This window comes from Taudactylus pleione, unplaced genomic scaffold, assembly GCF_031769625.1.
Source record: "Taudactylus pleione unplaced genomic scaffold, aTauple2 ptg001720l, whole genome shotgun sequence".
In the NCBI taxonomy this organism is placed as follows: Eukaryota; Metazoa; Chordata; class Amphibia; order Anura; family Myobatrachidae; genus Taudactylus; species Taudactylus pleione.
This window is the reverse complement of record NW_028286117.1, coordinates 64,726-91,632: the sequence shown is the minus strand read 5'-3', so window position 1 is coordinate 91,632 and position 26,907 is coordinate 64,726. Positions and strand designations below refer to the sequence as shown.

Below are 26,907 nucleotides of genomic sequence, written 5' to 3'. Positions count from 1 at the left end.
TGGGTATATATATGTGTGTGTGTTTGTATGTATGTATGGGTATATATATGTTTGTGACTGTATGTATGGTTATATATATGTATGTGTGTGTTTGTATGGGTATATATATGTGTGTGAGTGTATGTATGTATTGGTATATATATGTGTGTGTGTTTTTGTATGTATGTATGGGTATATATACATGTGTGTGTGTTTGTATGTATGTGTGTGACTTTTTGTATGTATGGGTATATATATGTGTGTGTGTTTGTATGTATGGGTATATATATATATATATATGTGTGTTTGTATGTAAGTATGGGTATATATATGTGTGTGTTTGTATGTATGGGTATATATATGCATGTGTGTGTGTTTGTATGCGTGTGTGTGTTTGTATGCATGGGTATATATATGTGTGTGTTTGTATGTATGGGTATATATATATATGTGTGTGTGTGTGTGTGTGTGTGAGTGTATGTATGGGTATATATATATATATGTGTGTGTGTGTGTGTTTGTATGTATGTATGGGTATATATTAGGGGTGAGCGGGTTCGGATTTCTGAAATCCGAACCCCCCCGAGCCCCCCCGATCCGAGTCCGATCCGAGTCAGGCTCGACTTTTCCCGCCTGACTCGGATCTGACATCGAGGCAAAACGTCATCATCCCGCCTTCCGAGTCTCGCGGGTTTTGGATCCTATATAAGGTACCCGCGTCGGCGCCATTTTCTCACTCGGCTGTGGACAGTGAAGAGGGAGGGTGGGAGTTAGTGCTGTGTAGTGTAGTGTAGTGTAGTGCTGCTGTTGTCCACTACTTCAAAGTCCATAGGGGCTGGCTGTGTTGTGCTGTGCTGCTGTTGTTAATAGGGGCTGTGTCCACTACTTCAAAGTCCATAGGGGCTGGCTGGACTGTGTTGTGCAGTCAGTTCCAAAGTCCTGTGCAGTGTCCCAGTCCTAAAGGGGTGCTGTAGTGTTGTCCAGGGGGTGCTCTGTCCATCAGGGGTGCTCCCCCCAAGTGCTAAAAAAATAATATATTTTCTGTGTTTGTGAATTGTGTGCGCAGTAGCCGCACGTGCATCAACAAAGTAGTGCCAAGCGTGCGCCTGTGTCATAAGTAAAGGGCCGGCTGGCTTGACCGTTAAGGGTGCTGTAACCCCCGAAAGTACACTCCAGTCCAAACCAAAAAAAAAATTATTTTCTGTGTTTGTGAATTGTGTGCGCAGTAGCCGCACGTGCATCAACAAAGTAGTGCCAAGCGTGCGCCTGTGTCATAAGTAAAGGGCCGGCTGGCTTGACCGTTAAGGGTGCTGTAACCCCCGAAAGTACACTCCAGTCCAAACCTAAAAAAAAATTATTTTCTGTGTTTGTGAATTGTGTGCGCAGTAGCCGCACGTGCATCAACAAAGTAGTGCCAAGCGTGCGCCTGTGTCATAAGTAAAGGGCCGGCTGGCTTGACCGTTAAAGGGTGCTGTAACCCCCGAAAGTACACTCCAGTCCAAACCAAAAAAAAAATTATTTTCTGTGTTTGTGAATTGTGTGCGCAGTAGCCGCACGTGCATCAACAAAGTAGTGCCAAGCGTGCGCCTGTGTCATAAGTAAAGGGCCGGCTGGCTTGACCGTTAAGGGTGCTGTAACCCCCGAAAGTACACTCCAGTCCAAACCTAAAAAAAAATTATTTTCTGTGTTTGTGAATTGTGTGCGCAGTAGCCGCACGTGCATCAACAAAGTAGTGCCAAGAGTGCCCCTGTGTCATAAGTAAAGGGCCGGCTGGCTTGACCGTTAAAGGGTGCTGTAACCCCCGAAAGTACACTCCAGTCCAAACCAAAAAAAAATTATTTTCTGTGTTTGTGAATTGTGTGCGCAGTAGCCGCACGTGCATCAACAAAGTAGTGCCAAGCGTGCGCCTGTGTCATAAGTAAAGGGCCGGCTGGCTTGACCGTTAAAGGGTGCTGTAACCCCTGAAAGTACACTCCAGTCCAAACCAAAAAAAAATTATTTTCTGTGTTTGTGAATTGTGTGCGCAGTAGCCGCACGTGCATCAACAAAGTAGTGTCAAGCGTTCGCCTGTGTCATAAGTAAAGGGCCGGCTGGCTTGACCGTTAAGGGTGCTGTAACCCCCGAAAGTACACTCCAGTCCAAACCAAAAAAAAAATTATTTTCTGTGTTTGTGAATTGTGTGCGCAGTAGCCGCACGTGCATCAACAAAGTAGTGCCAAGCGTGCGCCTGTGTCATAAGTAAAGGGCCGGCTGGCTTGACCGTTAAGGGTGCTGTAACCCCCGAAAGTACACTCCAGTCCAAACCAAAAAAAAAATTATTTTCTGTGTTTGTGAATTGTGTGCGCAGTAGCCGCACGTGCATCAACAAAGTAGTGCCAAGCGTGCGCCTGTGTCATAAGTAAAGGGCCGGCTGGCTTGACCGTTAAGGGTGCTGTAACCCCCGAAAGTACACTCCAGTCCAAACCTAAAAAAAAATTATTTTCTGTGTTTGTGAATTGTGTGCGCAGTAGCCGCACGTGCATCAACAAAGTAGTGCCAAGCGTGCGCCTGTGTCATAAGTAAAGGGCCGGCTGGCTTGACCGTTAAAGGGTGCTGTAACCCCCGAAAGTACACTCCAGTCCAAACCAAAAAAAAATTATTTTCTGTGGTTGTGAATTGTGTGCGCAGTAGCCGCACGTGCATCAACAAAGTAGTGCCAAGCGTGCGCCTGTGTCATAAGTAAAGGGCCGGCTGGCTTGACCGTTAAAGGGTGCTGTAACCCCCAAAGTACACTCCAGTCCAAACCAAAAAAAAATTATTTTCTGTGTTTGTGAATTGTGTGCGCAGTAGCCGCACGTGCATCAACAAAGTAGTGCCAAGAGTGCGCCTGTGTCATAAGTAAAGGGCCGGCTGGCTTGACCGTTAAAGGGTGCTGTAACCCACAAAGTACACTCCAGTCCGAACCAAAAAAAAATTTATTTTCTGTGTTTAGCCGCACGTATATATCAAATCGATATAACATAAATGGAGGACCAAACTTTCTCCGATAAAAATAAAATAGAGAAAGATCAAGAACCACTTCCTCCTAGTGCTGAAGCTGCTGCCACTAGTCATGACATAGACGATAACATGCCATCAACGTCGTCTGCCAAGGCCGATGCCCAATGTCATAGTAGAGGGCACATACAATCCCAAATGGCAAAGTTCAGGAAAATGACCTTGAAAAAGACATTTAAATCAGCTGAAGAGAAACGTAAACTTGCCAATATGCCATTTACGACACGGAGTGGCAAGGAACGGCTAAGGTCGATCCCTAGTATGTTCATGACTAGTGGTTCAGCTTCACATGACGATGGAAGCACTCCTCCCACTAAAAAAATCAAAAGAGTTAAGCTGGCAAAAGCACAGCGAAGAACTGTGCTTTCTAAGAAGATATCACAAATCCCCAAAGAGAGTCCAAGTGTGGTGGTGGTTGCGATGCCTGACCTTCCCAGCACTGGACGGGAAGAGGTGGCTCTTTCCACCATTTGCACGCCCCCTGCAAGTGCTGAAAGGAGCACCCACAGTCCACTTGCTGATATGCAAATTGAAGATGTCACTGTTGAAGTACAACAGGATGAGGATACTGGTGTAGCTGGCGCTGAGGAGGAAGTTGGCGAGGAGGATTCTGATGGTGATGTGGTTTGTTTAAATCAGGCTCCGGGGGAGACAGTTGTTGTCCGTGGGATGAAAAAGCCCATCACGGTCATGCCTGGGCAGAAGACCAAACATTCCACCTCTTTGGTCTGGCAATATTTCTATCCAAATCCGGACAACAACTGTCTTGCCATATGTACCATATGTAAAGGTGAAATAAGTAGGGGTAGGGACGTCAACCACCTAGGAACATCCTCCCTTATACGGCACCTGCAGCGCGTTCATAAAAAGTTACTGTCAAGTTCAGAAACTTTGGCTCAGACCGTAAGCAGTCCAGGGACACCTAAATCCCGTTGTCCTGTTGTATCCAAGCGCCTGCAAACCACACCGTCAACTCCCTCCTCGTCAATTTCCTCCTTAGTCAGGATCGGAAGTAGTCCTGCAGGCCATATCACTGGCATGACTGACTCTCCTATCCGGGATTCCTCCGGAGGATCCTGCATTGCTACGCCTACTGCTGCCGCTGCTGCTGTTGCTGCTGCTGCTGGGAGTCGTTCATCATCCCAGAGAGGAAGTAGGAACACCACTACTTTTACTAAACAATTGACCCTCCAACAGTCCTTAGCGAGGAGGATGAAGTACGACAGCAGTCATCCTGAAGCAAAACGTATAACTGAGGCCTTGACTGCTATGTTGGTGTTAGACGTGCGTCCGGTATCCGCCATTAGTGCAGTGGGATTTAGACAATTGATGGAGGTAGTGTGTCCCCGGTTCCAAATCCCGTCTAGATTCCACTTCACTAGGCAGGCGATACCGAGACTGTACAGAAACGTCAGAAAAAGTGTCCTCAGTGTCCTGAAAAATGCCGTTGTACACAATGTCCACTTAACCACGGACATGTGGACAAGTGGAACAGGGCAGACTAAGGACTATATGACTGTGACAGCCCACTGGGTAGATGTATCACCTTACGCAGCAACAGCAGCAGCGTCACCAGTAGCAGCATCTCAGAAACGCCAGCTCGTTACAAGGCAGGCTACGCTGTGTATCACCGGTTTCAGTAAGAGGCACACCGCCGACAACCTCTTAGAGAAACTGAGGGAAATCATCGCCCAGTGGCTTACCCCACTTAGACTCTCCTGGGGATTTGTGATATCTGACAACGCCACCAATACTGTGCGGGCATTACATCTGGGCAAATTCCAGCACGTCCCATGTTTTGCTCACACAATAAACTTGGTGGTGCAGAATTTTCTGAAAAGCGACAGGGGCGTGCAGGAGACGCTTTGGGTGGCCCGAAAAATTTCTGGCCACTTTCGCCATTCAGCGACTGCGTGCCGAAGACTGGAGCGCCAGCAAACACTCTTGAACCTGCCCCGCCATCACCTGAAGCAAGAGGTTGTGACGCGGTGGAACTCAACCCTCTATATGCTTCAGAGGATGGAGGAGCAGCAAAAGGCCATACAAGCCTATACATCCACCTATGACATAGGCAAAGGAGGGGGTATGCACCTGACTCAAGCGCAGTGGAGAATGATTTCTGTGTTGTGCAAGGTTCTTCAGCCCTTCGAACTTGCCACACGTGAAGTCAGTTCAGACACTGCCAGCTTGAGTCAGGTCATTCCCCTCATCAGGCTTTTGCAGAAGCAGCTGGAGAAAGTGAAGGAGGAGCTAAGACGGAGCGATTCCGCTCGGCATGTGGGACTTGTGGATGAAGCCCTTCATTCGCTTTGCCAGGATTCCAGGGTGGTCAATCTGTTGAAATCAGACCACTACATTTTGGCCACCGTGCTCGATCCTAGGTTTAAAGCCTATGTGGTGTCTCTCTTTCCGGCCGACACAAGCCTGCAGAGGTGCAAAGACCTGCTGGTGAACACACTGTCAGCTGAAGCGGAACGTGACACGTCAACGGCTCCTTCTTCATTTTCTCCCGCAACTGGGGCTGCCAGGAAAAAACTTAGGTATCCTAAGCAACCCGCTGGCGGTGATGCAGGGCAGGCAGGACCAAGTTTGGACATCTGGTCCGGACTGAAGGACCTGGCAACAATTTCTGACATGTCTACTGTCACTGCATATGATACTGTCACCATTGACAGAATGGTGGAGGATTACATCGGTGACAGCATCCAAGTAGGCATGTCAGACAGTCCATACCTGTACTGGCAGGAAAAAGAGGCAATTTGGAGGCCCCTGTACAAACTGGCTCTATTTTACCTGAGTTGCCCCCCCTCCAGTGTGTACTCCGAAAGAGTGTTTAGTGCAGCCGGGAACCTTGTCAGCGAAAGGCGTAGGAGGTTGCTTCCACAGAATGTGGAGAAGATGATGTTCATCAAAATGAATTATCAGCTCTTCCAGGGAGACCAGCCTCCAGAAGGTACAGAGGGACCTGTGGTGGTGGATTCAAGTGGGGACGAGTTAATACTTTGTGAGGATGAGGATGTACACACTGAAGAGGGTGAGGAATCGGTGGATGAGGAGGATGAGGATGACATCTTGCCTCCGTAGAGCCAGTTTGTGCAGGGACACATTAATTGCCAGCTTGTTTTGTGGGGGCCCAAACGAACCAATCATTTCAGCCACAGTTGTGTGGCAGACCCTGGCGCTGAAATGATTGATTTGTTAAAGTGTGCATGTCCTGTTTATACAACATAAGGGTGGGTGGGAGGGCCCAAGGACAATTCCATCTTGCACCTCTTTTTTTCTTTGCATTATGTACAGTTTGGGGCCTAGTTTTTCTAACTGCCATCCTGCCTGCCACTGCAGTGTCACTCCTAGATGGGTCACGTGTTTGTGCCGCCCACTCGTGTCGCTTAGCATAGTCATCCAGCTACCTCGGTGCAACCTTTTGGACATAAAAACACTATTGTGAGGTGTGAGGTGTTCAGAATAGACTGGAAATGAGTGGAAATTAAGGTTATTGAGGTTAATAATAGCATAGGAGCAGAAAAACCTACAAATTCTGTGATTTTAGCTGTTTTTATGCTTTTTTTCAAAAAAATACAGATCCAAAACACAAAACCCAGAACCCAAAACACGGAAGGGTGGTTTTGGCAAAACCAATCCAGATCCAAAACACGAAGAAAGATCCAGATCCAAAACCAAAACACAAAACACGAAAAGTGGCCGGTGCACACCCCTAGTATATATATGTTTGTATGCATGTATGGGTATATATATGTGTGTGTGTGATTGTATGCATGTATGGGTATATATATATATGTGTTTGTATGTATGGGTATATATATATATATATATATATATGTGTGTGTGTGTATGTATGGGTATATATATGTGTGTGTATTTGTATGTATGTATGGATATATATGTGTGTTTGTTTGTATGGGTATATATATATATATATATATGTGTTTGTATGTATGGGTATATGTATGTGTGTGAGTGTTTGTATGGGTATATGTATGCGGTCATGTGTAATGGGGGCGGGCCGGCACAGGGCGCTGTTACGGCCAGTTACAGCCCTGGGTAATATGCTTGCAAAAAAAAACAACTCATTCAAGCATCTTAATGAAGTATTTTTCTGCACACAGATGAAGTGTCTTAAATGAACATCCTCATAGGTACCTATAAATAAACGTGTATCCAAACAAAGGGGCGTATTTAATTAGGAGCGAGAAGCCGCGATCGGCGAAAAAGTATCACCGACTGTGGCTTTTCACCAGGCAGAAACTATTCGTCGTATTCAATTGCAAAGACTTTTCGCTTACGCGGAAGTCATGCAATGTAATAGGAGAAAAAGTTTACCAGCGGACAAAAGTGCAGAATTGCGGTTTTGGGATGCCAAGGTGCGGAAACCACTCTGCACCCTTTGGACAGCCCCCCAAAGGATAACTGCGTAAAAAAAAAAAAACTCAAACAAAAAAAGAGGAACACCCCAAAAAAGCACTTTGAAAATGGGGGTGAAAAAGTACAAAGTGGGGGTACAAATGCAAAAACTAGTAAAATAGACTTGTGGAGGGTCAGTAAGTATGGGGGAGGGTTTTTTATTGCGGATGTTTGCTGAAGGTGCGTTTTTTGCGGCACTTAAAACTTGACGTTAGCGATGTGTAACTATGCTTGCACCCATTCTCAAGTACCCCAAATTTGACAGGGCTACTTATTTTCACCCCAAAAAACTGCTTAATACTATTCTTCACCACTTGTGCAAAGACGCTATTTTGGAGCAATTGACAGCACTTAAGTACCCCAAATAGCTTCAGTAGGGCTAATCGGGAGCATCTATACTGATCCCCAATGTTAGTGCATCTTTTGGTGGGGGTCCGGCTGATTTCCCCAACTCTGACAGCACTTTTCGCCTGTTTGCGTTTCGCCGGGACCCGTTTTCGCGTCCTATGGAATTGAATAGGGCTAAAAGTGGGGCCGTGCACAAAAAGTTTTGTTGTCCAAAACATGCGAAGTCGGAGGAAAGTACATTCCACTGCCGCCTGCGAAATTATCGCGGCTAATTGAATGCAGCCCATAGGAGGGAATGTAATAGCCTGTGAATAACGGACGATCTTTTCTGGTGAGTTTCCAGCGTATGTTATAGAATGATACTAGAGGCAAAGAGGTATATTTACTAAAGTACGGGTTTTTAGATTTGGAGATGTTGCCCATAGCAACCAATCAGATTCTACTTAACATTTCTGGAAGATAACAGCTATAATCTGATCGGTTGCTCAGACTGCATGATTTTACACTATCTGTCTGACCAGAAAGTAACAAGCAGCCACATTACACATATGTGTTACTTTGCCACTGCCTAATACTCAATTAAGGGGCCCCAGAAAATAATACATATCTTGATAGGCCATGATTATTTACTTCATTAATTATTGGGGCATTAATGTTAAAAGATAAGAACATTTTAAACGATGAAGACAATAATATTTTTATTTATTTATTGAGGCCATGTTAATGCTATAAGTACATCCATGCTGACACTTGTAGTGCCACAAGTTTGTAAGTTAATTGGTGCTGCTATCATTAATTAATTAAAGGATATGCCCCCAAATGACATAAAATATTTCTTGTATGCATAATTATAACTGTTATTATTTTGGAACATTATTGCCCCCGAAGTCAGGTACAAAAAAAAATGATAAAGGGTAAATAAAAATAAAATAAAGATAAAATAAAGATTGGATAAAGGGCCTGTTCTGAGGAACCAGAGTCAGGTAACGACCAATAAAAGATGTGTAAAACGGGATGTAGTTCATATCCCAGCTGTCAGGATGTCGGCACTCAGCATGCCGGCGCTGAAATCCCAACACCAGTCAGAATCCCAGCGAGAGCATCAAGACCCGCCGGCATCCCGACGGTATGTACTGGGGGGGGGGAGGGTTAGAGGTTAGGCACTAAGGGGAAGTTTAGCTTTAGTCTTGGGGGAGGAAGGTTAGGTTTAGCCTCCTGATAACTGGGTGCAGCTCCCGGGCCCCCCGAAGGGCAGGCAAGCCTCCTGGCGGCTGCTGATACCCCCAACTCCCCCGGCGATTAACTGTAAAAACCCCCGCAGCGGGGGGCCAGTGACGCGATTCACGCTGAATCGTGTCATTTTAGCCCCGCCCCCTGCTTCGCAATGCCTGTATTATTGGCATTGTGTAGCGGGGGCTGGGCCAAAATTACGCGATTGAGTGACCCCGCCCACAAATGGTAGTCATCAGTCATGGCACGCCCTCCGTGGCTGGCCTCCCGGAAAGAGCAGCCAGAATGTCGGCAACTATGGGTTAGGATACTTACCTGCAGGTATCGGTATCCTAACCCTGTCGGGATGCCTGCGTCTGGATTCTGAGCACCGGGATCCTAAGAGCCGGCATCCCGTACCCAACCCGTGTAATACAATAGATGGGGGACATTAAAATAGCATGCGCTAACAGTGTGGCTAAAACAAAAGGGCTTATAAAATGTAAATTTAAAGGAAACACTTAGGGCCTTATTCAGGTTGGTTCGCAAAGGCTGCGTTCGCACGCAGCCAGGCGATGTTTGCATTCTGTGCATGCGATATGCACCGCAGTGCACGTGCGCGAACCAGCCGCTGCGATCGAGAAGCGGCCGCAGAGAGAACTTACACCCAGCAGACATTGATTGACAGGAAGTGACCGTTTGTGGGTGGTGACGGGGGAGGGGAGGTTAGAGAAACGCGGGCACGCCTGTGCGTTTGAACGCCGTTACAGGGATGTGCATAATTAAGCCCCTGCGATTGTATACGTATCCAGAGGTCTAGATGGCGAAAGGAAGTTTAGCAGTTTGTGCGGCAGGTCATGGTCAACCACAACTGTGCGAATGGGTCCGATGTTACCAATGTTTTTGCTGACTGAGCTGCCAATTTGACGTCCAATCTCACGATCTATCGGATCGTACGCATCGTGAGATTCTTCAGGATAAATTGTGAGTTTCCCAAAACAACAGAAGAGGCTCTTCATGATTGGTGGGAAATTTAAATAATAATAACAATGGGAGTGGCTAGCCAGGGGGTATAAAAAGCAGCCACCATTTTAACGCTATGCACATTCTGCTCTGCTACTAGTGAGGCTAGGTGTATACCTGCTGTAACCTGTACATTGTACTGTGCTCTGCTACTAGTGAGGCTAGGTGTATACCTGCTGTAACCTGTACATTGTTAATGTGCTCTGCTACTAGTGAGGCTAGGTGTATACCTGCTGACCCCTGTACATTGTACTGTGCTCTGCTACTAGTGGGGCTAGGTGTATACCTGCTGACCCCTGTACATTGTACTGTGCTCTGCTACTAGTGAGGCTAGGTGTATACCTGCTGTAACCTGTACATTGTTACTGTGCTCTGCTACTAGTGAGGCTAGGTGTATACCTGCTGTACCCTGTACATTGTTACTGTGCTCTGCTACTAGTGAGGCTAGGTGTATACCTGCTGTACCCTGTACATTGTTACTGTGCTCTGCTACTAGTGAGGCTAGGTGTATACCTGCTGTAACCTGTACATTGTTACTGTGCTCTGCTACTAGTGAGGCTAGGTGTATACCTGCTGACCCCTGTACATTGTTACTGTGCTCTGTTACTAGTGAGGCTAGGTGTATACCTGCTGTAACCTGTACATTGTTACTGTGCTCTGCTACTAGTGAGGCTAGGTGTATACCCGCTGACCCCTGTACATTGTACTGTGCTCTGCTACTAGTGAGGCTAGGTGTATACCTGCTGACCCCTGTACATTGTTACTGTGCTCTGCTACTAGTGAGGCTAGGTGTATACCTGCTGACCCCTGTACATTGTTACTGTGCTCTGCTACTAGTGAGGCTAGGTGTATACCGGCTGTACCACTGTACATTGTACTGTGCTCTGCTACTAGTGAGGCTAGGTGTATACCTGCTGACCCCTGTACATTGTTACTGTGCTCTGCTACTAGTGAGGCTAGGTGTATACCTGCTGTAACCTGTACATTGTTACTGTGCTCTGCTACTAGTGAGGCTAGGTGTATACCTGCTGACCCCTGTACATTGTTACTGTGCTCTGCTACTAGTGAGGCTAGGTGTATACCTGCTGTAACCTGTACATTGTTACTGTGCTCTGCTACTAGTGATGCTAGGTGTATACCTGCTGACCCCTGTACATTGTACTGTGCTCTGCTACTAGTGAGGCTAGGTGTATACCTGCTGTAACCTGTACATTGTACTGTGCTCTGCTACTAGTGAGGCTAGGTGTATACCTGCTGACCCCTGTACATTGTTACTGTGCTCTGCTACTAGTGAGGCTAGGTGTATACCTGCTGTAACCTGTACATTGTACTGTGCTCTGCTACTAGTGAGGCTAGGTGTATACCTGCTGTAACCTGTACATTGTACTGTGCTCTGCTACTAGTGAGGCTAGGTGTATACCTGCTGTAACCTGTACATTATTACTATGCTCTGCTACTAGTGAGGCTAGGTGTATACCTGCTGACCCCTGTACATTGTACTGTGCTCTGCTACTAGTGAGGCTAGGTGTATACCTGCTGTACCCCTGTACATTGTACTGTGCTCTGCTACTAATGAGGCTAGGTGTATTCCTGCTGTAACCTGTACATTGTACTGTGCTCTGCTACTAGTGAGGCTAGGTGTATACCTGCTGACCCCTGTACATTGTACTGTGCTCTGCTACTAGTGAGGCTAGGTGTATACCCGCTGACCCCTGTACATTATACTGTGCTCTGCTAATAGTGAGGCTAGGTGTATACCCGCTGACCCCTGTACATTGTACTGTGCTCCTGCTACTAGTGAGGCTAGGTGTATACCTGCTGTAACCTGTACATTGTACTGTGCTCTGCTACTAGTGAGGCTAGGTGTATACCTGCTGTAACCTGTACATTGTACTGTGCTCTGCTACTAGTGAGGCTAGGTGTATACCTGCTGACCCCCGTACCTTGTACTGTGCTCTGCTACTAGTGAGGCTAGGTGTATACCTGCTGTAACCTGTACATTGTTACTGTGCTCTGCTACTAGTGAGGCTAGGTGTATACCTGCTGACCCCTGTGCTCTGCTACTAGTGTATACCTGCTGTACTCTGCTACTAGTGAGGCTAGGTGTATACCTGCTGACCCCTGTACATTGCTACTGTGCTCTGCTACTAGTGAGGCTAGGTGTATACCTGCTGACCCCTGTACATTGTACTGTACTCTGCTACTAGTGAGGCTAGGTGTATACCTGCTGACCCCTGTACATTGTACTGTACTCTGCTACTAGTGAGGCTAGGTGTATACCTGCTGACCCCTGTACATTGTACTGTACTCTGCTACTAGTGAGGCTAGGTGTATACCTGCTGACCCCTGTACATTGCTACTGTGCTCTGCTACTAGTGAGGCTAGGTGTATACCTGCTGTACCCCTGTACATTGTACTGTGCTCTGCTACTAGTGAGGCTAGGTGTATACCTGCTGTAACCTGTACATTGTACTGTGCTCTGCTACTAGTGAGGCTAGGCGTATACCTGCTGACCCCTGTACATTGTACTGTGCTCTGCTACTAGTGAGGCTAGGTGTATACCTGCTGTACCACTGTACATTGTTACTGTGCTCTGCTACTAGTGAGGCTAGGTGTATACCTGCTGACCCCTGTACATTGTACTGTGCTCTGCTACTAGTGAGGCTAGGTGTATACCTGCTGACCCCTGTACATTGTTACTGTGCTCTGCTACTAGTGAGGCTAGGTGTATACCTGCTGACCCCTGTACATTGTACTGTGCTCTGCTACTAGTGAGGCTAGGTGTATACCTGCTGACCCCTGTACATTGTTACTGTGCTCTGCTACTAGTGAGGCTAGGTGTATACCTGCTGACCCCTGTACATTGTTACTGTGCTCTGCTACTAGTGAGGCTAGGTGTATACCCGCTGTACCACTGTACATTGTACTGTGTTCTGTTACTAGTGAGGCTAGGTGTATACCTGCTGTAACCTGTACATTGTTACTGTGCTCTGCTACTAGTGAGGCTAGGTGTATACCTGCTGACCCCTGTACATTGTTACTGTGCTCTGCTACTAGTGAGGCTAGGTGTATACCTGCTGTACCCCTGTACATTGTACTGTGCTCTGCTACTAGTGAGGCTAGGTGTATACCTGCTGTAACCTGTACATTGTACTGTGCTCTGCTACTAGTGAGGTTAGGTGTATACCTGCTGACCCCTGTACATTGTTACTGTGCTCTGCTACTAGTGAGGCTAGGTGTATACCTGCTGTAACCTGTACATTATTACTATGCTCTGCTACTAGTGAGGCTAGGTGTATACCTGCTGACCCCTGTACATTGTACTGTGCCCTGCTACTAGTGAGGCTAGGTGTATACCTGCTGTACCCCTGTACATTGTACTGTGCTCTGCTACTAGTGAGGCTAGGTGTATTCCTGCTGTAACCTGTACATTGTACTGTGCTCTGCTACTAGTGAGGCTAGGTGTATACCTGCTGACCCCTGTACATTGTACTGTGCTCTGCTACTAGTGAGGCTAGGTGTATACCCGCTGACCCCTGTACATTGTACTGTGCTCCTGCTACTAGTGAGGCTAGGTGTATACCTGCTGTAACCTGTACATTGTACTGTGCTCTGCTACTAGTGAGGCTAGGTGTATACCTGCTGTAACCTGTACATTGTACTGTGCTCTGCTACTAGTGAGGCTAGGTGTATACCTGCTGACCCCTGTACATTGTACTGTGCTCTGCTACTAGTGAGGCTAGGTGTATACCTGCTGTAACCTGTACATTGTTACTGTGCTCTGCTACTAGTAAGGCTAGGTGTATACCTGCTGACCCCTGTACATTGTACTGTGCTCTGCTACTAGTGAGGCTAGGTGTATACCTGCTGACCCCTGTACATTGTACTGTGCTCTGCTACTAGTGAGGCTAGGCGTATACTTGCTGACCCCTGTACATTGTACTGTGCTCTGCTACTAGTGAGGCTAGGCGTATACCTGCTGTACCCTGTACATTGTACTGTGCTCTGCTACTAGTGAGGCTAGGTGTATACCTGCTGACCCCTGTACATTGTACTGTACTCTGCTACTAGTGAGGCTAGGTGTATACCTGCTGACCCCTGTACATTGTACTGTGCTCTGCTACTAGTGAGGCTAGGTGTATACCTGCTGACCCCTGTACATTGGTACTGTGCTCTGCTACTAGTGAGGCTAGGTGTATACCTGCTGACCCCTGTACATTGTACTGTACTCTGCTACTAGTGAGGCTAGGTGTATACCTGCTGACCCCTGTACATTGCTACTGTGCTCTGCTACTAGTGAGGCTAGGTGTATACCTGCTGACCCCTGTACATTGTACTGTGCTCTGCTACTAGTGAGGCTAGGTGTATACCTGCTGTACCACTGTACATTGTTACTGTGCTCTGCTATTAGTGAGGCTAGGTGTATACCTGCTGTACCACTGTACATTGTTACTGTGCTCTGCTACTAGTGAGGCTAGGTGTATACCTGCTGACCCCTGTACATTGTACTGTGCTCTGCTAGTAGATGAGGCTAGGTGTATACCTGCTGACCCCTGTACATTGCTATTGTGCTCTTTGTATGTGGCTTGCCTTTTACAAAGTGTCTTCTACCTGCAAGTGTGTGCAACTGCATTCTATCCTGTTCCTGAATTCTGTGCTGATGGATCCCTATCGGTATAGAGTGTTGGTCGCCCAAGCTGGGGTCAAGGTGGTCCAGGAGAGGGCCCAGCAAAGGAGGAGAAGAACATGTTGGACCAAGGACTGGCTGCAGCACAGGGATACTCACTTTCACATGTCCCTGCTGATGGAGATCAAGGAGAACAACCCGGACGACTACCGCAACTACCTGCGCATGGATGATGCCACCTTCCAGGAGTTGCTGCATCTGGGGACCCCCCACATCTGGAGACAGGACACAAAGTGGCAGAGGGTAATCCCTGCTGAAGACAGACTGGTGGCTACCCTGAGGTACCTGGCTACAGGAAGGTCATTTGAAGACCTGAAGTTTGGGACACTCAACTCACCTCAGTCCTTGGGCGTCATCATTCCGGAGACCTGCAAAGCCATCGTTAAAGTGCTGCAGTACCAGTATTGCAAGGTAAGTAAAAAACACACCACACATTGGTGTCTTGTGTAAAGAATTTATTTTTTTTTTACTCATCATAAAGCAAAAAATTGCCTTCTTTTAGTACAATGTGCACTGACCTGCAGGCAACTGAAAGTGTGCACTAACTGTGTGCAATATCCTTTTTTATAACTATTTTACAAAAGAACAATATCACCAAATTTATGAATCCCAATAGGTAGCCGGCTGTATGTGATAGGGTGGGTCAGACGCCAGAGGGTGGGTCAGACGCCAGAGGGTGGTCAGACGCCAGTTTGAACAGGCCAATACACACACGGCACAAGTACACATTGTGGCCGCGGCTTCCAGCAATGTGTACTTGTGCCATGTGTGTAGTGACCTTGTCCAAATGGTGCCATCACCACCCTATCCCATGCAGCAAGCACCTATTAGAATTCATAACCTTTGGTGATATTAAAAGCAAGACACAATTTACATCTCTGTATATTGGGGCGACTCATCCGCTGCATCCAGCAGAGCATTATACAAGGTCGTGCTGGTGCTTGGTGGGGGAGTAATATCTAACTGGGCAGGGGGGGAGTGGACATACCTATTTGGGGCAGGGGAAAATAGCATTGGGTCTGCTATGTAAGTAGAATTGGAGATATTTTTGCTCATACAGCGACTCTAGAGGTCGTGGGTTAACCTGAGAAAATTTCCTTGGATATCTGTATCCATATTTCTCAATGTGCTGTTCACATGAGCTGTGAAATCATCTATTGCATCTCGGGGTTTCTGCGGCAGACGTTCTGCATTTTGGAAAAAATTGTCCTCACGTTCAGTAAGGTTCTCCTTTCTCCCCAGTTTTTTTTTCTTTTTTTGCAGTTGTTGTGAAGAAGATGAGGGTCCAGGTGGAAGTGGAGTTTACACTTGTGTGGTATTCTCCGGCTCACTGTCACCACTGAGCAGACTGAGGTCCGGTGTGGATGCTAAATCAGGGTCTTGGGTGGGAGTCTATATAGGAAAAAAAGAAAAAGAAAATATTAAAGTCATGTTTTAACCCCTTTTTTTTACTATTTGTACAGTTTCCTAACACCGTGGAGGGGACCAGCATCGCGGAAGATTTTGAACAACGTTGGAATTTCCCTAACTGCGGAGGAACCATCGATGGGAAACACATCCGCATCAACCCACCTGCCAACACCGGATCATACTACTACAACTACAAAGGATTCTTCAGCATCGTTCTCATGGCAGTGGTGAATGCCAACTACGAATTTCTGTTTGTGGATGTCAGCAAGAATGGCCGTGCTTTGGATGGTGGGTCCTTCAAAAAGACTGCTTTCTACCACAGACTCGCCAACAAAACCCTCAACTTGCCCTCACTGGACCAGACAAAGCACGGCCTAAATTACGTTTTTGTCGCAGACGAGGCTTTTGCATTACATGAACATGTGATGAAGCCATTTGCACAGAGAGGCCTGACCAGAGAGAAGAGGATCTACAACTACCATCTATCCCGGGCACGGCGCATTGTGGAAAATGCGTTTGGAATAATGAGCAACCGCTTCCGCATTTTCCACACCAGCATCAATCTACGTACTGGGTCGTGATGGCGTGCTGTGTGCTGCACAACTTTCTGCAAAGAAAATCTACTCAACGAGGACCAGTCCCAGCTAGACCAGAAGATGTAGGACCCCTGGAGGACATTGAACATTTGACATCTGTGTCTGCACCAACAAATACAACATCCACCGCAAGTGCCAAAGAAGTGAGGGAGGAGCTGTACAATGAGGGAGGTGCTGTACCATGGCAGGAGGACTGTCTGTGAACTACTGACTAACTTGGACATTTGGGATTTAACAACAAAAACATTAAGGATTTTGGTTTAAACTGTCACTACTTACCAAGACTTCTGCAACCTCCTCATCTCCCTCACGCTCAGCCATCAAGACGATAGATTCCCTTTGAGGCTCTTGATCACTGATGAATGACATCATATGGTAGTACCAAAGCGCAGGACTATATATATCATCTGTGCCCGCTCCTGATTTTTTGGAGTCATCCACCTTCTTTTTTTCTTTGATGTACACTGTCCTGAGATTTTGAATCTTTTGCCGTACAGTTTTCAGGTCTGCATCAGTGATGTACTTTTTCGTATACTCCAAAAGTACCTCTAGTGCGGCCAACTTGTGCGACTTGTTGTGGTACTTCCGAGAACTGATCTTTCACAGACACTTTTTCGAGTGCAGGATTTCAATGAATCCTGTAACAAATTCACGTTCACTATCCATGGACATTACCTATGAAAAGGGAAAAAAAAAGTAAATTTGAATATTTGTGTATATAGTTTTGTTAAATTTAATGTTGTTATAGTTAACATTTTTAGTGTTTTAATATTTTATTTTTTACAGGTTTTTAAAGGTTTGTTATGGTATTGTAATCGTGTTTTCTTTTATAGGAATGTCATGTGTTCTTTGCTTGCTAATATAATGTTTTTCTTTGTTTGACAGCATGGGTCTTCCACCTTTGGGTCTGTCACTGTTGTAGAACTTTACATCCCAGGACGCCCTAAAAACAGTTTTAACATGCTGTTATTTCCCAAGGGTGGGTGGCAGGTCACCCTGGGATCTGTAGTTCCACAACAGCTGGAGACCGAAAGGTAGAAGACCCCCAGCTTTAAATAATGTGTTTTTAAATATAATGTATGGTGATTCTTTTGTAAAATACGTATTTATTTATTTTTTTAAGTACTTATTAATATAATATGTTATTTCAATATGAATAATCTTCCTGGAATGTATTTGTTTATTTTGATTAAATATTTTTGTCTATTATTTTTTTTAAAAATTGATTGGTTTTCTAATTAATTATTAGGTGGCCCCATGACGTGGTTAGGTAAGGGGGCACACATTGGTGGGCAGTGGGAGCTTAAATGCATGACCCAGCCACTGCCCACCTCAATACGGCGGGCGGTGGCTGGGTCATGCATTTATTACCTGGGGGCACACATTGGTGGGCAGTGGGGGAGCACATATTGGTGGTCAGTGTGGTTGCATTTAAAATGTACAAATACTCACCAAACTTCCAACAAAACAAGACTTCCAATGTGCAGGCTCCCAAAGTGCGTCTATCATCCTCCATACATGATGCTGCACAAGATGGCGATGGGGTGTGCACAGGAAGCTGTCAATCTAATAATGCGTTGTGTGATGAATGGTACGATTCATCGTGAGCGAAATAAAACCCTCACGATCGGCTTCCATCATGTTCCAGGTTGGCTAATCTGCCCTACAGATCAGAGGATGCGAGTAACGACACGCAGGGACGCACATCAGCATCATGATCGTGAGTATTAACTAATGATTTATACTTTTATTACCCGATTCGTCGTCACGATTCGTTGAAATTAGGGGTGTGCACCGGCCACTTTTCGTGTTTTGTGTTTTGGTTTTGGATCTGGATCTTTCTTCGTTTTTTGGATCTGGATCTTTCTTCCGTGTTTTGGGTTCTGGGTTTTGGATCTGTATTTTTTTTTAAAAAGGCATAAAAACAGCTAAAATCACAGAATTTGTGGGTTTTTCTGCTCCTATGCTATTATTAACCTCAATAACATTAATTTCCACTCATTTCCAGTCTATTCTGAACACCTCAACCCTCACAATAGTGTTTTTATGTCCAAACGGTTGCACCGAGGTCGCTGGATGACTATGCTAAGCGACACGAGTGGGCGGCACAAACACGTGACCCATCTAGGAGTGACACTGCAGTGGCAGACAGGATGGAAGTTTGAAAAACTAGGCCCCAAACAGTACATAATGCAAAGAAAAAAAGAGGTGCAAGATGGAATTGTCCTCCCACCCACCCTTATGTTGTATAAACAGGACATGCACACTTTATCAAACCAATCATTTCAGCGCCAGGGTCTGCCACACGGCTGTGGCTGAAATGATTGGTTCGTTTGGGCCCCCACAAAACAAGCTGGCAATTAATCTGTCCCTGCACAAACTGGCTCTAGGGAGGCAAGATGTCGTCCTCATCCTCGTCATCCACCAATTCCTCACCCTCTTCAGTGTTGTGTACATCATCATCCTCACAGAGTATTAATTTAATTTGTCCCCGCTGGAATCCACAACCACAGGTCCCTCTGTACGTTCTGGAGGCTGGTCTCCCTGGAAGAGTTGATAATTCATTTTATGAACATCATCTTCTCCACATTTTGTGGAAGCAACCTCCTACGCCTTTCGCTGACAAGGTTCCCGGCTGCACTAAACACTCTTTCGGAGTACACACTGGAGGGGGGGCAACTCAGGTAAAATAGAGCCAGTTTGTACAGGAGCCTCCAAATTGCCTTTTTCCTGCCAGTACAGGTACGGACTGTCTGACATGCCTACTTGGATGCTGTCACCGATGTAATCCTTTAACAGACAGACGCACACTTGTCGCTGCTGCTTTGAGGATGTAGGTGCGGCTACTGCGCATACATTTCACACACAAAGACAGAAAAAAAGATTATTTTATTTTGGTTGGAGCGCACTTTGGGGGTTACACCACCCTTTAACAGACTTATGGGACACAGGCGCACGCTTGGCGCTGCTCCTTTGTTGATGCACGTGCAGCTGCAGTGCACACAATTCACAAAGACAGAAAGAAAAGAAGTTTTTATTTTGTTTGGAGTGCACTTTGGGGGTTACAGCACCCTTTAACAGACAAGCCAGCCGGACCTTTACTTATGACACAGGCGCACGCAGTCGCTGAACGGAAAAAGTGGCCAGAAATTTTTCGGGCCACCCAAAGCGTCTCCTGCACGCCCCTGTCGCTTTTCAGAAAATTCTGCACCACTAAGTTTATTGTGTGAGCAAAACATGGGACGTGCTGGAATTTGCCCAGATGTAATGCCCGCACAATATTGGTGGCGTTGTCAGATATCACAAATCCCCAGGAGAGTCTAAGTGGGGTAAGCCACTGGGCGATGATTTCCCTCAGTTTCTCTAAGAGGTTGTCGGTGGTGTGCCTCTTACTGAAACCGGTGATACACAGCGTAGCCTGCCTTGGAACGAGCTGGCGTTTCTGAGATGCTGCTACTGGTGACGCTGCTGTTGTTGCTGCGTAAGGTGATACATTTACCCAGTTGGCTGTCACAGTCATATAGTCCTTAGTCTGCCCTGTTCCACTTGTCCACATGTCCGTGGTTAAGTGGACATTGAGTACAAACGCATTTTTCAGGACACTGAGGACACTTTTTCTGATGTTTCTGTACAGTCTCGGTATCGCCTGCCTAGTGAAGTGGAATCTAGACGGGATTTGGAACCGGGGACACACTACCTCCATCAATTGTCTAAATCCCACTGCACTAATGGCGGATACCGGACGCACGTCTAACACCAACATAGCAGTCAAGGCCTCAGTTATACGTTTTGCTTCAGGATGACTGCTGTCGTACTTCATCCTCATCGCTAGGGACTGTTGGAGGGTCAATTGTTTAGTAAAAGTAGTGGTGTTCCTACTTCCTCTCTGGGATGATGAAGAACTCCCAGCAGCAGCAACAGCACTAGGAGGAAGTGGTTCTTGATCTTTCCCTATTTTATTTTTATCGGAGAAAGTTTGGTCCTCCATTTATGTTATATTGATATATACGTGCGGCTAAAGCGCACACAAACGCAGAAAATAATTTTTTATGTTTGTTGGAGACTAGTGCACTTTGTGGGTTACACCACCCTTTAAGAAATGAGCCAGCCGGCCCTTTACTTATGGGACACAGGCGCTCGCTTGGCGCTGCTCCTTTGTTGATGCACGTGCAGCCACAGTGCACACAATTCACAAACACAGAAAATATTTTTTTATTTGGTTTGGAGTGCACTTTGGGGGTTACAGCACCCTTTAACGGTCAAGCCAGCCGGCCCTTTACTTATGACACAGGCGCATGCTTGGCGCTACTTTGTTGATGCACGTGCGGCTACTGCGCACACAATTCACAAACACAAAAATATATATTTTTTTATTTTTTTTGGAGTGCAATTTGGGGGTTACAGCACCCTTTAATAGACAAGCCAGCCGGCCCTTTACTTATGGGACACAGGCACACGCTTGGCGCTGCTCCTTTGTTGATGCACGTGCAGCCACAGTGCACACAATTCACAAACACAGAAAATATTTTTTTATTTGCTTTGGTGTGTGCTTTGGGGGTTACAGCACCCTTAAACGGTCAAGCCAGCCGGCCCTTTACTTATGACACAGGCGCACGCTTGGCTCTACTTTGTTGATGCACGTGCGGCTACTGCGCACACAATTCACAAAAAATATTTTTTTTTTTTGCACTTGGGGGGAGCACCCCTGATGGACAGAGCACCCACTGGACAACACTACAGCACCCCTTTAGGACTGGGACACTGCACAGGACTTTAGAGTGGACACAGCCCCTATGGACAACTTACTTCACAACACAGTCCAGCCAGCCCCTATGGACTTTGGAGGAGTGGAAACAGCCCCTACGGACAATAGCAGCACAGCACAACCAGCCCCTATGGACTTTGGAGGAGTGGAAACAGCCCCTACGGACAATAGCAGCACAACACAGCCAGCCCCTATGGACTTTGGAGGAGTGGACACAGCCCCTATGGACAACAGCAGCACAGCACAGCACAACACTGCACTACACTACACTACACAGCCCAGCCAGCTCTAACTCCCACCCTCCCTCTTCACTGTCCACAGCCGAGTGAGAAAATGGCGACGACGCGGGTACCTTATATAGAATCCAAAACCCGCGAGACCCGGAAGGCGGGATGATGACGTTTTGCCTCGATTTCAGATCTGAGTCAGGCGGGAAAAGTCGAGCCTGACTCGGATCGGCCTCAGATCGGCGGTGTTCGGGGGGTTCGGATTTCAGAAATCCGAACCCGCTCACCCCTAGTTGAAATCGGCCAAATTGGATGAAAAGTCGGTTTGTGTGTAGGCACCTTAAGAGATCAGCCAGATACCAATATTTGGGGATGTATCATTGCCCCATCAGATGCCCTTGTGTGCTAAGATGGCATTGCAGTCCCATAATGATTAAGGCTTCCCAGCCAGCCCTGGGGAGTACTTTTGTAACCCTCCAAGCACCCTCGCTTGTAAACGCGCTCTGCATTGAGAGAAACTGCTATAAGAACTTGTGCTCTGCTATCAATGTATTTCTTTTTTTTTTTAATCTCTTTATTTTTCAAAAGGTAGATAACAAACAAATAAAATAATAACATAATAACATACAGCCATAGAAAAGAAAACATTGATAAACATCAAACCACCTTATTCTCTTGAATTTGGTCTCAGAAAATTGTTTGGAACAAATAAAGAAGTCTCGGTAAAATGTTCGCTATCAATGTATTCTAATCCCCGATGCCCCTCTAAATATTTGCCTATAAGTATGATAAGTGATTTGTATTCTCAGCAACTGTATACAAACATGGTTAATAATAGAATGTATTCAGTGACCTACTTAGTAAAGAGTCAGCAGTGTATCTACAGTAGCACATATATCTTGTTAATACTTCCAGTCACAGCCAAGATAATTAGTATATATATCCCGTGTTCCCTCACACTCATGGCCAGGTCATTGTTAGACACTGCTGATGGACTGAGCTATGTAACTTTGGATATTAATTGTATATTTTGCACAAGTGATGCAAATATATGTATAAATGTCTATATATACGATCAGTTCTGACGTTATTGCTTATAATCAGTGAGTTCTGATGTCATCAGTTGGGGAAAAAAATTGTATTATACGGAATAATACATTCCCTACATACCTGTCATACCCTGTATGGGTATGACAGGTAAGCATACTCCCTACATTAAATTGTTATAGGTATAACAGGTCAGCATATTCCCTACTGTAAATGGTTATGGGTATAAAAGGTCAGCATATTGTCTACAGTAAATTGTTATGGGTATAACAGGTCAGCATACTCCCTACTATAAATTGTTATGGGTATTACAGATCAGCATATTCCCTACTATAAATTGGTATGGGTATAACAGGTTAGCATACTCAATACAATAAATTGTTATTGGTATTACAGGTCAGCATATTTCCTACTGTAAATTGTTATAGGTATTACAGGTCAGCATATTCCCTACTGTAAATTGTTATGGGTATGACAGGTCAGCTTATTCCCTACAGTAAATTTCTATTGGTATGACAGGTTAGCATATTCCCTACTGTAAATTGTTATTTGTATAACAGGTCAGCATACTACCTATAGTAATTTGGTATGGGTACAATAGGTCAGCATATTCCCTACAGTAAATTGTTATGGGTACTACAAGTCAGAATATTCCCTAAAGTAAATTGTTATGGATGTATTAGGTCAGCATACTCCCTACTGGAAATTGATATGGGTATAACAGGTCAGCATATTCCCTACTGTAAATTATTATTGATATAACAGGTCAACATACTCTCTACAGTAAATTGTTATGGCTGTAACAGGTCAGCATATTCCCTACAGTAAATTGTTATGGTTATTACAGGTCAGCATACTCCCTACAGTAGATTGTTATGGGTATAACAGGTCAGCATACTCCCTACTGTAAATTGCTATGGGCATAACAGGTCAGAATATTCCCTACAGTCAATTGTTATGGGTAAAACCGGTCAGCATACTCCCTACAATAAATTGTTGGTGGTATTACAAGTCAGCATATTCCCTACTGTAAATTATTGTGGGTATTACAGATCAGCATATTCCCTACTGTAAATTGTTACTTGTATAACAGGTCAGCATACTCCCTATAGTAAATTGGTATGGGTACAACAGGTCAGCATACTCCCTACATTAAATTGTTGTGGGTATAACAGGTCAGCATATTCCCTACTGTAAATTGTTATGGGTACAACAGGTCAGAATACTCCCTATAGTAAATTGTTATGGGTACAACAGGTCAGCATATTCCCTACTTTAAATTGTTATGGGTATAACAGGTCAGCATATTCCCTACAGTAAATTGTTATGTGTACAACAGGTCAGCATACTCCCTACAGTAAATTGTTATGGGTATAACAGGTCAGCATATTCCCTACTGTTAATTGTTATGGGTATAACAGGTCAACATATTCCCAACAGTAAATTGTTATCGGTATTACTGGTCAGCATATTACCTACAGTAAATTGTTATGGGTATAATAGATCAGCGCATACTCCCTACAGTAAATTATTATTGGTATAACAGGTCAGCAAATTCCCTACTGTTAATTGCTATGGGTATAACAGGTCAGCATACTCCTTACTGTAAATTGATATGGGTATAACAGGTCAGCATACTCCTTACTGTAAATTGTTATGGGTATGACAGGTCAGCATATTCCCTACAGTAAATTGTTATGGGTATTACAAGTCAGAATATTCCCTAAAGTAAATTGCTATGGGTATAACAGGTCAGCATACTCCCTACTGTAAAATGTTATGGGTATTACAGGTCAGCATACTCCTTACTGTAAATTGTTAATTGCAAAACAGGTCAGCATATTCCCTACAGTAAATTGTTGTGGGTATAACAAGTTACCATATTCTCTACAGTATATTGTTATATGTATAACAGGTCAGCATACTCACTACAATAAATTGTTATTGGTATAACATCAGCATATTCCCAACGGTAAATTGTTATGGGTATAACAGGTCAGCATATTCCCTACAGTAAATTGATATGGGTATTACAGGTCAGCATATTCCCTACAGTAAATTGATATGGGTATTACAGGTCAGCATATTCCCTACTGTAAATTATTATTTGTAAAACAGGGCAGCATACCCCTACAGGTAAATTGTTATGGATATAACAGGTGAGCATATTCCCTATAGTAAATTGTTATGGGTACTACAAGTCAGAATATTCCCTAAAGAAAATTGTTATGGGTATAACAGGTCAGCATACTCCCTACTGTAAACTGTTATGGGTATTACAGGTCAGTATACTCCCTAGAGTAAATTGTTATGGATGTACTAGGTCAGCATACTCCCTACTGTAAATTGTTATTTATATAACAGGTCATCATACTCCCTACAGTAAATTGTTATGGGTATAACAGGTCAGCGTATTCCCTACTGTAATTTGTTATGGGTATAACAGGTCACCATACTCCTTACAATAAATTGTTAGTGGTATTACAGGTTAGCATATTTCTTACTGTAAATTGTTATGGGTATTACAGGTCAGCATATTCCCTACTGTAAATTGTTACTTGTATAACAGGTCAGCATATTCCCTACAGTAAACTGTAATGGGTATAACAGGTCAGCATACTCCCAACTGTAAATTATTTTGGGCATTACAGATCAGCACACTCCCTACAGTAAATTGTTATGGGTATAACAGGTCAGCTTACTCCCTACAGTAAATTGTTATGGGTATAACAGGTTAGCATACTCCCTACTGTAAATTGTTATGGGCATAACAGGTCAGCATGTTCCCTACAGTAAATTGTTGTGGGTAAAACCGGACAGCATACTCCCTACAATAAATTGTTAGTGATATTACAGGTCAGCATATTTCCTACAGTAAATTGTTATGGGTATTACAAATCAGAATATTCCCTAAAGTAAATTGTTATGGATATAACAGGTCAGCATGCTCCCTACTGTAAAATGTTATGGGTATTACAGGTCAGCATACTCCCTACTGTAAATTGTTAAGGGCAAAACAGGTCAGCATATTCCCTACAGTAAATTGTTGTGGGTAAAACAGGTCAGCATACTCCCAAAAATAAATTGTTATTGGTATTACAGGTCAGCATATTTCCTACTGTAAACTGTTATGGGTATTACAGATCAGCATATTCCCTACTATAAATTGTTATGGGTATAACAAGTTAGCATATTCTCTACAGTATATTGTTAAGGGTATAAAAGGTCACAATATTCCCTAAAGTAAATTGTTATGGGCATAACAGGTCAGCATACTCCCTACTGTAAATTTTTATTGGTATAAAAGGTCAGCATATTCCCTAAAGGAAATTGTTATGGGTATAACAGGTCAGCATACATCCTACTGTAAATTGTTATGGGTATAACAGGTCAGCATATTCCCTAAAGTAAATTGTTATGGGTATAACAGGTCAGCATACTTCCTACTGTAAATTGTTATGGGTATTACAGGTCAGCATACTCCCTACAGTAAATTGTTATGGGTATAACAGGTCAGCATATTCCCTACTGTTAATTGTTTTGTGTAAAACAGGTCAGCATATTCCCTACTGTAAATTGTTATGGGTACAACTCTAGAGTAAGTTGTTATGGGTATGACAGGTCAGCATAATCCCTACAGTAAGTTGTTATGGGTATGACAGGTCAGCATACTCCCTACAGTAAATTGTTGTCGGTAAAACTGTTCAGCATACTCCCTACAATAAATTGTTAGTGGTATTACAGGTCAACATATTTCCTACTGTAAATTGTTATGGGTATTACAGGTGAGCATGTTCCCTACTGTAAATTGTTACTTGTATAACAGGTCAGTATATTCCCTACAGTAAACTGTAATGGGTATAACAGGTAAGCCTATTCCCTACTGTAAATTATTTTGGGTATTACAGATCAGAATACTCCCTACAGTAAATTGTTGTGGGTATAACAGGTCAGCATACTCACTACAGTAAATTGTTATGGGCATAACAGGGCAGCATGTTCCCTACAGTAAATTATTTTGAGTATTACAGATCACCATATTCCCTACTGTAAATTGTTATGGGTGTAACAGGTTAGCATATTCTTTACAGTATATTGTTATATGTATAACAGGTCAGCATACTCCCTACAATAAATTGTTATGCGTATAACAGGTCA

At 44.6% G+C, this 26,907-nt stretch overlaps 1 protein-coding gene across 1 annotated transcript in view; it reads left to right on the top strand.

Annotated features, from left to right (window-relative positions):
• Positions 1-26,907, top strand: part of LOC148439537 (uncharacterized) — a 74,233-nt gene that overhangs the window by 34,591 nt on the left and 12,735 nt on the right.